Source organism: Mandrillus leucophaeus, unplaced genomic scaffold (genome assembly GCF_000951045.1).
Source record: "Mandrillus leucophaeus isolate KB7577 unplaced genomic scaffold, Mleu.le_1.0 Scaffold49, whole genome shotgun sequence".
Lineage (NCBI taxonomy): Eukaryota > Metazoa > Chordata > Mammalia > Primates > Cercopithecidae > Mandrillus > Mandrillus leucophaeus.
Genome location: NW_012105253.1, coordinates 1,089,181 through 1,099,847, shown reverse-complemented (window position 1 = coordinate 1,099,847; position 10,667 = coordinate 1,089,181). Strand labels below are relative to the sequence as shown.

The 10,667-nt window shown below is 39.0% G+C and overlaps 1 protein-coding gene across 4 annotated transcripts in view; it reads right to left on the bottom strand.

Annotated features, from left to right (window-relative positions):
• MRPS33 (mitochondrial ribosomal protein S33) overlaps nt 1-1,884 on the bottom strand; it is a 14,465-nt gene extending 12,581 nt beyond the window's left edge. The window contains exon 1 of one of the 4 annotated variants that reach the window (XM_011995442.1): nt 1,812-1,884. The gene's annotated coding sequence lies outside the window, so the exon portion shown is untranslated. Of the gene's footprint in view, nt 1-1,250; nt 1,329-1,449; nt 1,579-1,811 lie in introns of those variants that run through there. The other 3 variants (XM_011995445.1, XM_011995443.1, XM_011995444.1) reach the window with 3 other exon arrangements.
• Nucleotides 1,885-10,667: the final 8,783 nt, after the last annotated feature.

Sequence of the window (10,667 nt, the reverse complement as noted above, 5' to 3'; positions counted from 1 at the left end):
AGAGAGACAGCCAGATACATATTCCATACAGTAAAAACTTCGTGCCTCCCTGGAATGATGACCTCTCTTACAAAGACTGACAGACAGAGAAACATAGGGAGAGGACCAGCACCTTGGTAACTTGCCAAGGTAGCCAGGAGGAGGAAGGGACTCAGTAGGACAGTAGTCACTGAAGCCATCACAGGATGCTGCTGTTATCTCCATGCCCATTTTGGAATGTGGCAAATTACTGGGATACATAACTTGTAAGTAAAAAGGTCACATTAGAATCGGCCGGAACATGGTTATATCATAAAATCCAAGTCCTAAAATTTTATGACAGAGAAAGGGAATAAGCCTCTTCAAACCTAAATCCCTTACTAGAAACAAAGGCCCAGGCTTGCTAAACAGGAGGAAACGGAAAGTGCTTTTAACAATTACCAATGACACTGCTTTGTTGTTTCCTTCCACAGTGCACAGACACATGTCTCTCACGAAGAATGACAGGGGAGCTTTTCTTACAATGTGCATATCAATTACATTTTGATTCACATGAAGCCATTCTCAGGGAGTACAAAACAAGCCACTTTAAGTGTTACCTTCCTTAAAATGTGAACTAAAGAAAACTGTACTATCATGAAATAAGTTAACTGGAACTGAAAATGCTAAGCAAAAACAAGTTACTCAAATGTGCTGAGCAAAACAAATTAAGCTCACATGAGAAGAAAATTCCCATATTTTTACTTTGGCATAAAAGGGCAAACTTCTTTGATCTTTTTGATAGGTCTCATGCATTTAAAAGGTTATTTCAATAAGTGGCTTTGTATTAGGTTTGCCTTTTCTCTTTGAAAGGTAAAGATGAAGTGCAAGAGTTCTTAACCTGGATGTGTTTTGAAAACAGTGGAAGTGTAAATCTGTATGCTGATATGTGTATGTACGTGTGTCTGTAAATCGTTCTGGGAGAGAGCTTTCTCCAGTTTCCCAGAAACCATTGGTTAGCAGAACGCACCAGCTGCACAATAATCTCGCCTCTGCCTTTTAATGGTCACGTCGTTTTTAAATGGTGTTTATTCTCTGCCAGGTTCTCTCATCGACCACACGAGGACAGTCATACTACCTGCGATGTGAAGCTAACATGCAACATTCACGGCACAGTACCTACCCTAATAACCATCAGGATCCAAGGAACTCAGTGTACACACGTTGTCATAGAAACAATCTAAACATAAAAACAATCTCAACAGAATGCTTTAAAAAAAAAAGCCCGGTACCGATTATTTTACGGAGTCACAGAGGCATCAACGGCACTGAAAGTGTATTAGCTGCATTCAGTTCAGCAAGAACAATCTTCAACTCCCTCCACCTGACTCGATCATGCCTGACTGTGATGGGAGCTGTAGTAGTGTCAAGATAACCGACGTTTGACTCGGGAGCGCATTTCACAAACATTTTTCTTAAATATCACCTTACCGTATTTTTCTTACGGTGGTTACAAAATTAATCTGCAGCCCACCACCCAAAGCTACGGTGCAGAAGGCCGTGTGGCGAGCAGAGAAACTGAGCCTTCTACTGTTAACCCATCTGGAAGAGAGTAACTGCGCCTGAGAGGAAATTACAGCAGCGGAAACGCGGGTATCCTACGTTTAAGAAATCCCCCAACTGACGCAGGAAAAGGCCGAGTTATTTGTGTGATGCACGTTAACCGCCCGAACTGATCACTAATGAAATGGATTCGCCCTATTCCTGGCGACTCTACAAGGTTGGAGACCCCCGTAGACCTCTACAGTCATCTCCCCTCGCTGCAGACCCCCAAAGATCACTGACAGCCTTACCTGGACCTGACCTTCCTTACCCACGCGCCCTCGTCCCGGAAGGCCCGCCCCCTACCCGGCTCCAAACTCGCGCAGGCTACTATTACGGGAGCAGTAGAGAAACAGAAGCTTGGCGGCTAGAGCGGAGGCCTAGTGGACCCGGAGTTACTGGCTCCCCCTCCTGAGGCCTCCGAGGTGTACCTGGCGCCTGCGCAGTGAGGCTAGCGCCGCCGCCTGTGCGGAGGACCGGCTGGGGAGTTAGGGAGGTCTGGCTCTCTGGAAGGGCTTGCAGGGTTCGGTAGTATATTTTGCTGGGAATGGCTACAGACCTGCCCCCAAAAGCTCTGAAGCAATGGCGATGCGTGTGCCGTATGCTCTTTCTGACCGACTTTCGGCGCTATCCCCCTCCCCTTCCATCTATCTGCTCATCCTCTAACAGTTAATTAGGCTCACCAGCTGCAAGCCTTCCTTGCTACCCCTACGCTGGGTTAGGGGCACTTTCCCCCATTGACTCAGGAGCTTCTTCAGGGAGTAGGGATGGAATGTTTGTCTCCTCGGTAGTTATCTAGACCTCGCTGGGCAGATAGTAGAAAACACTGTGAGTATTTCACTCCATACTAAATCTGTTTTCAAGCAAGCCACGTCCCATAGGCATTGTATGCAGCGCTTACTCAACGTTTGATAGTTTGGGTGAGGAAACAGTACTCGTTTCTGAGCATCGTTCAAGGCATTTTATAAATATTCCAAAATGTACCCTGGAATTAATATCGGCAGTGAGTTGCCTACCTAGTAGTGGATATTGTATTTACACCCTCTTTCCTCCTACAGAATTTACTTTTAAGTTAGAGTTTGACGTCTAATCAATCTATGCTATAGGATTTGCTTTTATCAAGTTAAGTTTTGACATGTTATCAACCTATATCATATAGTAAACAGCCTTATAAATTTGGGTCTAGTGACTACATTTACGTTTACAAAGGGGTAATGAGTATCCTATGCATGGCTGCAGTCCAGAAAAGAAGTCTTAAGGAGCGAAACTCTTGGGAGAAATTTCATCTTGTCTTTTGTACTTGTTTCTGTGGAGTTGGCTTGTTTTTATCTAATGGCTACTTAATCATATAAACAAGAAGACTTCCTTTACGTGTAAGCTGTAAATTTGGTTTAAAGCCAAATTTTAATTGGCTTGAGGCAAGAGCTATTTATATATATATGTATATATATTTTATATATATGTGTATATATATTATATATATATTTGCATAAACCTTGTTGGCTTCGTCTTGTATATCCTTCCTGTTTTTCCCTTTTCACGAATGAATTATTGGTGTTATCAATGTTTTGTGAATTGCTGTAAGCTACCATGAATCTTTCTTGAAACATAGCTAGGTATATAGAGTTTCAGGTGACTGTTTAGGTACTTTGCACTATCGCTTTTATTAAATCAATTTCATGGGGTTCGTATTAGTTTCCTGAGGCCGCTATAATAAAATACCACAAACTTGGTGTTGTAGCGCAACTGAAATTTATTCTCTCACATTTTTAGAGACCATTTATTCAAAATCAGCATCACTGGGCCAAAATCAAGATGTTGACAGGGCTGTGTTCCCTCCAGAGACTCTAGGGGAGAATCAGTTCTTTGATTCTTCCAGCTTCTGGTGGCTGCTGGCATTCATTGGCTTGTGGCCACATCACTTTAGACTTCAAGGCCAACATCTTCAAATCTCTGTTCCCTCTTCACATTCCCTTCACCGTGTGTGTCAGAATTCCCATTGCCTCCCTTTTAGGAATGTGTAATTGCATTTAGGATCCACGGAGCTAATCCAAAATACTCTCTGGATATGAAGAGCCTTAATTTAATCACATCTTCAAAGGCCTTTTCCCCGTATCTGGTAACATTTGCAGAATCTGTTATCTTTGGGAACAGTTTCAGCCTGCCACAGGATTGGAAGGAGCAAGCCCTTGAAATTGACCAATCAGAGACTGTCACTGGTCAATAGGAAAATTGGAATGTTAGGGATGGAAAAATGAAATGAATAGAATAAAGTCGAACCTCCTATGGATATTAACTTCACCAGACCTTGGCTTACCCATTTACACCTCCAAGATAACACATTTTTGGGAGCAATTTTTATAATCACAGATTGCTCTATAAATCAGATATTGCCTTATATATTTCTGTTTTCTGTAGTCCTATGTTTTCCAATTGTGTGCTGTGAATCATTAGTTGGCTGTGAAATCAATTTAATGAATAGAGAACAGCATTAAAAGAAAGACATTAGGATACAAAATATCAAAATGCATCACATGTAGTAGGGGTAACTTGTTTCATGAAACAATATGTATGTGTGCATTGGATCATAATATAACTACATTTCTTGCTGTCAGTTGGGTAAAATGGAAAGCCTCCACTTTAAGTGATTTCATTACTCATCATACTCTTTGGCAAATGTTCTTTGTCATTAGGCAGAGCAAGAATTAAAGCTACATCAACTTCAAGTTCTTATGGTGTGGCATAGTCCAAGAGGCAGGGGAAAATTTATTGCTTTAAGTAAATCAATTTACAGATACCGTATTTTCATAAGTACTCTTTCTTAGCATCATGTAGGTTCTTTTCTACTTCTGCATTTACAACAGTTCTTGGACCTTACAAAAGAAAGGTATATCCCTCTCACCCAAGGTGTGAGGGATATACCTTCCAGGATGACATATGAAAGGAAGATTCAAAATGTTTTGGAGGAAGCTTCCTCTAATGATCAATCAAGGCACTGTCAACCCTTCTTAGGCTTCATGTCCCTTCCCATCTTACATATATTCCACTTAACGGTGAAGTACGACTGTCAGAAATATGGTAATTGGTTTGTTGTGATTTTCTGAAATCAGATATACTGTGTGAATGTTAGTGGTAAGAGTGACAGTAATTTTCCTTTAATCATTAGATCTCTTCTGTCCTCTGTTGAAAAGTGCATTGTTTTTGAAGGAGAGTCTGGTGAGAGCAGAGCAAAGCAGCATTGAAGAAAGTATCGAAGCCAATGTTTTTCCCGAATATTTAAACCTAAGCAATTCTTTTCAGCTATTCTCAGTACTTCTCCATAAGATATATCATTATCTGGAAAGAAACACAGCTCTGAACAGCTGGAGTAGTGGAGCTTTGTGACAGATTTTTTTTTTTTTTCAACGGAGTCTCACTCTGTTGCCCAGGCTGGAGTGCAATGGCGTGATCTCGGCTCACTGCAACCTCTGTCTTCTGGGTTCAAGCGATTCTTGTGCCTCAGCCCCCTGAATAACTGGGATTACAGACACCTGCCACCATGCCCAGCTAATGTTTGTATTTTTAGTAGAGACAGAATTTTGCCACGTAGGCCAGGCCACTCTTAAACTCCTGACCTCAGGTGATCTGCCTGCCTCCGTCTCCCAGAGTGCTGGGATTACAGATGTGAGCCACTGCTCCTGGTCATGACACTGATCATTGTAAATATGATACAGATTATTTTCAAGTACCTTCATATTTTTCACATTGCACTGGAATAAACTGTGCAAAAGTAATACATAATTTTATTTTAGATTTGGTGTGTGTTGTTTAATGAAGGTGAAAGTATATTGTGATAATCACTGATACAGTTCACCAGATCTTTTCCATTTCCTTCTACTTTGGCTAGATTGTATTTCATGGGAATTTTGAGATTGGTTAGGACCATGTGACTCTTTCTGGCCAAGGAGTTATGAGCAGATGTGAAGCGTCACCTTCTGATGAGGATGGTTATTTACCCTGATGAAACTCCAGAGCTCTCCTTCCCCTCTGAGATAGAGAGTTGTTGCTCTGTCAGCCTGTGCTCCTGAATCGTTATGAGGGGCTGATCCTGTTCCACCAGCCCATAATGGAAATAATAGCTTTTGTTAGAAATGAGCTGTTGTTGTTTTAATTCACATGCCTTTGTTTTAAGTCATACAAATTTGTTGTTTGTTATTGGAGCATGACCTAGCCTATCTTGTCTGATACACTTATTTTATCAAATTCTATTATGGAATAGAGAAATACTTCAATCCTGACTTCTTTCTGCCTCTTATTAACAAAAACAAAATTATGCTTTAGCTTCTAAGCTAATTACTTTTAAAATAGCATATTATTTTATTCTTCATTAAATATATGGGAAACATTTTGATTATGATTTCCAAAAAATTGTTTAGAGCTATTCTAAAATATTTATATATTATTCTTCTTCAGCTATTCCTAAAAGCTGAAAACCAAAGTTCAGTATACACACAGACACTGAAGGAATCCTGCCTGTTATACTCTAATTCATAAATAACATTTATCTTGCACATTATGTTTTATTATTATGAAATAAGTAATGAGAAAAACCATAAAGATTTATTCTAAGTTTTATGGTGTATAATAAAAGTGGATAAACCAATTCTAATAGTTTTGATATCATTTAAATCTTGACTGCTTTTAATATTGGAGGTTATGAGATGTATTTGATAATTTCCTAGCTTAAAAAACCTAAAAATACATATTCTAATACATTTAGTTGAGTTAAAAATGAGGTTAGAAAATAAATCTGACCTAGATGATTGGTTTGACAATGAGGATTAGCTTTACTAATTAGATGATGTGGCTAATGGGTGTTTTCTATGAATTGAATAAGCCATATCTACAGCTCCAAGGTTTGGCAAAAATGTAAAAGTGCATGATGAGATAAAATCTTTTTATAAAAGATATTTTGTGTCGAAATTAACAATATTTCCATTTTGCTAACCCTTGGATGGGCTCAAAGATCCTCCCACCTCAGCCTCTGGAGTAGGTAAGACTACAGGTATGAGCCACCATGCCTGGCTACTGTTTAAAGTTTTTGTAGAGATTGGGTGTTGCTATGTTGCCTAGGCTTGACTCGAACTCCTGGACTCAAGTGATCCTTCCCTGCTTGGCTTCCCAAAGTGTTGGGATTACAGGTATGAGCCACTGTTCCTGGACAAAACAAGGTGATTCTAAATGAAAACAGAACAAATATAGATTTTGCAAATCTTGGTGTTGCCTTTTTGGTATATTTCCCAAACATTGTGAAAGCGAATGACTGTACATGCTCTTAAAAGTCAGGTTGAAAGTAATTCTTTGTTTTCAGAAAAAGAAGAAGGAACTAGGTAAGTTTTTAGCTGACAGATAATTAAATAGTTTTTGTAATAGATTTCTATGTACCTTTGTCATATAACTCAGAGAGAGTTCAAATAATTGGGTGATATTGTCATATGCTAAAACATGGATGAACCTAGAGGACATTATGCTAAGGGAAATAAGCCAGTCACTAAAAGACAAATGTTGCATGGTTCCACTTATATGAGGCATCTAAAGTGGTCAAATTCTTAGAAATGCAAAGTAGAATGGTAGTTGCCAGCGGGTGGAGGAAGCAAGGAAGGGCAGTTGTTCCATGGATACAGAGTTGCAGTTTTGCAAGATAAAAAGGTTCTAGAGACCTATTGCTCAACAATGTGCATATAGTCAACACTACTGTACTGTACACTTAAAAATGGTTAAGATGGTAAATTTTATGTTCTGTGTTTTTTTAAACCGTGGTTTTAAAAAATTGTGTGATATTGCTCTAACACAGGTTTTCCCATTTCCATCCACTTATGTGAACACACTTTCTCAATGCTTACATCCATTTAAGTGAAAATAGTAATAGGATTGATGCTGTCCCCTTCAAGCAATTAAAAAGTCATATTTGAATATATTAATTAAATGGGGAAAGCTTCATCTATTAAGGGATATGTTAAGAAGTGTTTTGTTTATAAGTGTTCATCAAAATTCATGATATATTTAAGTCACTTTGATCATTTGTGTACAAAAAATTTGTAAGGATAACTCAATCCAAAGGGAAAAATGTTTTTAACACATACTTTTTGTCATAGAAGTTAAAAAAGTTAAAATTCAATTGACAACTATTTTGTTGCAGGAAAATGTGACACATGGTTATTAAAAGCTTTCAAGCATAAAAACGTATTAAAATAAAGTAACGTTTTGTGAGAGGAGTAGAATATAACTTCAAGGAGAAAAAGCAATGATGTAAACTGACCAAGTGCAGTGGCTCATGCCTGTAATCCTAGCACTTTGAAAGGCTGAGACGGAAGGATCTCTTGAGCTCAGAAGTTCGAGAGTCTAGGTGACACAGGAAGACCTTTTCCTGCATTTCAGTAGTTTTTGGGGAACAGGTGGTGTTTGGTTACATGGATAAGGTGTTTTTGTTTTTGTTTTTTTTTTCTTAGAGTCTTGCTCTGTCACCCAGGCTGGAGTGCAGTGGTGTGATCTCAGCTCACTGCAACTTCTGCCTCCCCAGTTCAAGTGATTCTCCTGCCTCAGCCTCCCGAGTAGCTGGGATTACAGGTGTGTGCCACCACACCTGTTTAATTTTTTGTATTTTTAGTAGAGACGGGGTGTCACCGTGTTAGCCAGGATGGTCTCGATCTCCTGGCCTTGTGATCCACCTGCCTTGGCCTCCCAAAGTGCTGGGATTACAGGCATGAGCTTCTGCACCTGGCCCTACATGGATAAGTTTATTTAGTGGTGATTTCTGAGATTTTGGTGCAACCATCATTCGAGCAGTGTACACTGTACCCAATGTGTAGTCTTTTAATCCTCACCCCCACTCCCGCTCTTCCCCCTGAGTTTCCAGAGTCATTATATAATTCTTATGCCTTTGTGTCCTCATAGCTTAGCTTCCACTTATAAGTGAGAACATATGATGTTTGGCTTTCCTTCCTGAGTTACTTCACTTAGGATAATAGTCTCCACCTCCATCCAGGTTGCTGTAAATGCCACTGTTTTGTTCCTTTTTATGGCTGTGTAGTATTACATGATATATATATCACATTTTCTTTACCCACTCATTGATCGATGGGCATTTAGGTAGGTTCCATATTTTTGCAATTGCAAATTGTGCTGCTATACATGCATATGCTGCATACATGCGTATGCAAGTATCTTTTTCATATAATGAATTCTTTTCCTCTGGGTAAATACCTAGTGGTGGGATTGGTGAGTGTGCAGGAAAAGTTAAATATTAAATTTCAACTCAATTGAATGTGGACACAAACAATGGTCACCAAGTGCTGGAACAGGTTGTATGAGCCTCTTCAGAAATTCATCCAGCGCTGTTTCGGAGAAATCTCTATTTCCATCTATTCCTATATATTAGTTATTGAAAAACAATAGACAATTGCAAAAACAAGTTGACCTTTTTGTGTTCCTTGAGCCCAGTCGTGAAGGGCCCTTGTGACTGGGCCTCATGCCAAACAACTCGTTACAAAAAGAGCTAGGGTCCCAGACTGTGGTCCCAGACTGTGCCGAAGCTTCATGAAACCTTTCCTCGCCTGTGCACTGATGAGTGGCCGACTCTGGAACCCAGGCTGGTTGCTTCCCAGTCTGGTGGTGAATCCTCCATAGTCTGGTGAGTGTAAATACATATATCTCTTTTCCGTTCTCCCCTTCCCATTGCAATTTGCTTAGTATATCATTTGCTTATTATATCTGCATTGCCATTTACATGGGTTAAAGCTTGTTTACCCTTCAAGGTACTGGGTGTGTGTCTTTTCTTCTCCCCTTGTGCGTTTCCTAAGCAGAACAAATGGTAGTTCTACTTTTAGTTCTTTACGGAATCTCCACACTGTTTTCAGTAGTGGTTGTACTAGTTTACACTCCCACTGGCCATGTAAAAACGTTCCCTTTCACCACATCTATGCCAACATCTATTATTTTTCGATTTTTAAATTATGGCCATTCTTACAGGAGTCAGGTAGTATTGCATTGTGGTTTTGATTTGCATTTCCCTGAGAATTAGTGTTGTTGAGCATTTTTTCATGTTTGTTGGCCATTTATATATCTACTTTTGAGACTTGTCTATTCATGTCCTTAGCCCACTTTTTGATGGGATTATTTGTTTTTTTCTTGCTGATTTGTTTGAGTTCCTTGTAGATTCTGGATATTAGTCCTTTGTCAGGTGCCTAGTTTGTGAATATTTTCTCCCACTCTGTGCGTTGTTTACTCTGCTGATTATTTCTTTTGCTGTGCAGAAGCTTTTTAGTTTAACTAATCTCATCTATTTATCTTTGTTTTTGCTGCATTTGGTTTTGGGTTCTTGGTCATGAACTTTGCCTAAGCCAATGTCTAGAAGAGGTTTTCTAATGTTATCTTCTAGAATGCTTATGCTTTCAGGTCGTAGATTTAAGTCTTTGATCTATCTTGAGTTGATTTTTGTATAAGGTGAGAGATGAGGATTTAGATTCGTTCTTCTGAATGTGACTTGCCAATTATTCCAGCACCATTTGTTGAATAGGGTGTCCTTTTCTTACTTTATGTTTCTGTTTGCTATGTTGAAAATCAGTTGGCTGTTAAGTGTTTGGCTTTATTTCTGGGTTCTCTATTCTATTCCATTGGTCTATGTGCCTCTTTTTATACCAGTACCACGCTGTTTTGGAAATTATAGCCTTGTATTAGTATAGTTTGACCTGGGTAATGTGATGCCTCCAGATTTGTTCTTTTTGCTTAGTCTTGCTTCAGCTATGTGGGCTCCTTTTTGTTCCATATGAATTTTAGGATTGATTTTTCTAGTTCTGTGAACAATGATGGTGGTATTTTGATGAGAATTGCATTGAATCTGTAGATTGCTTTTGGCAGTATGGTCATTTTCACAATATTGATTCTATCCATTCATGAGCATGGAATGTATTTCCATTTGTTTGTATTGTCTGTGATTTCTATCAGCAGTGTTTTGTAGTTTTCCTTGTAGAGATCTTTCACCTCCTTGGTTAGTTATATTCTTAAGTATTTTATTTTATTTTTTGTTTTTTTTAATTTATTTTTATTTTTTTTGAGATGGAGTCTCGCCC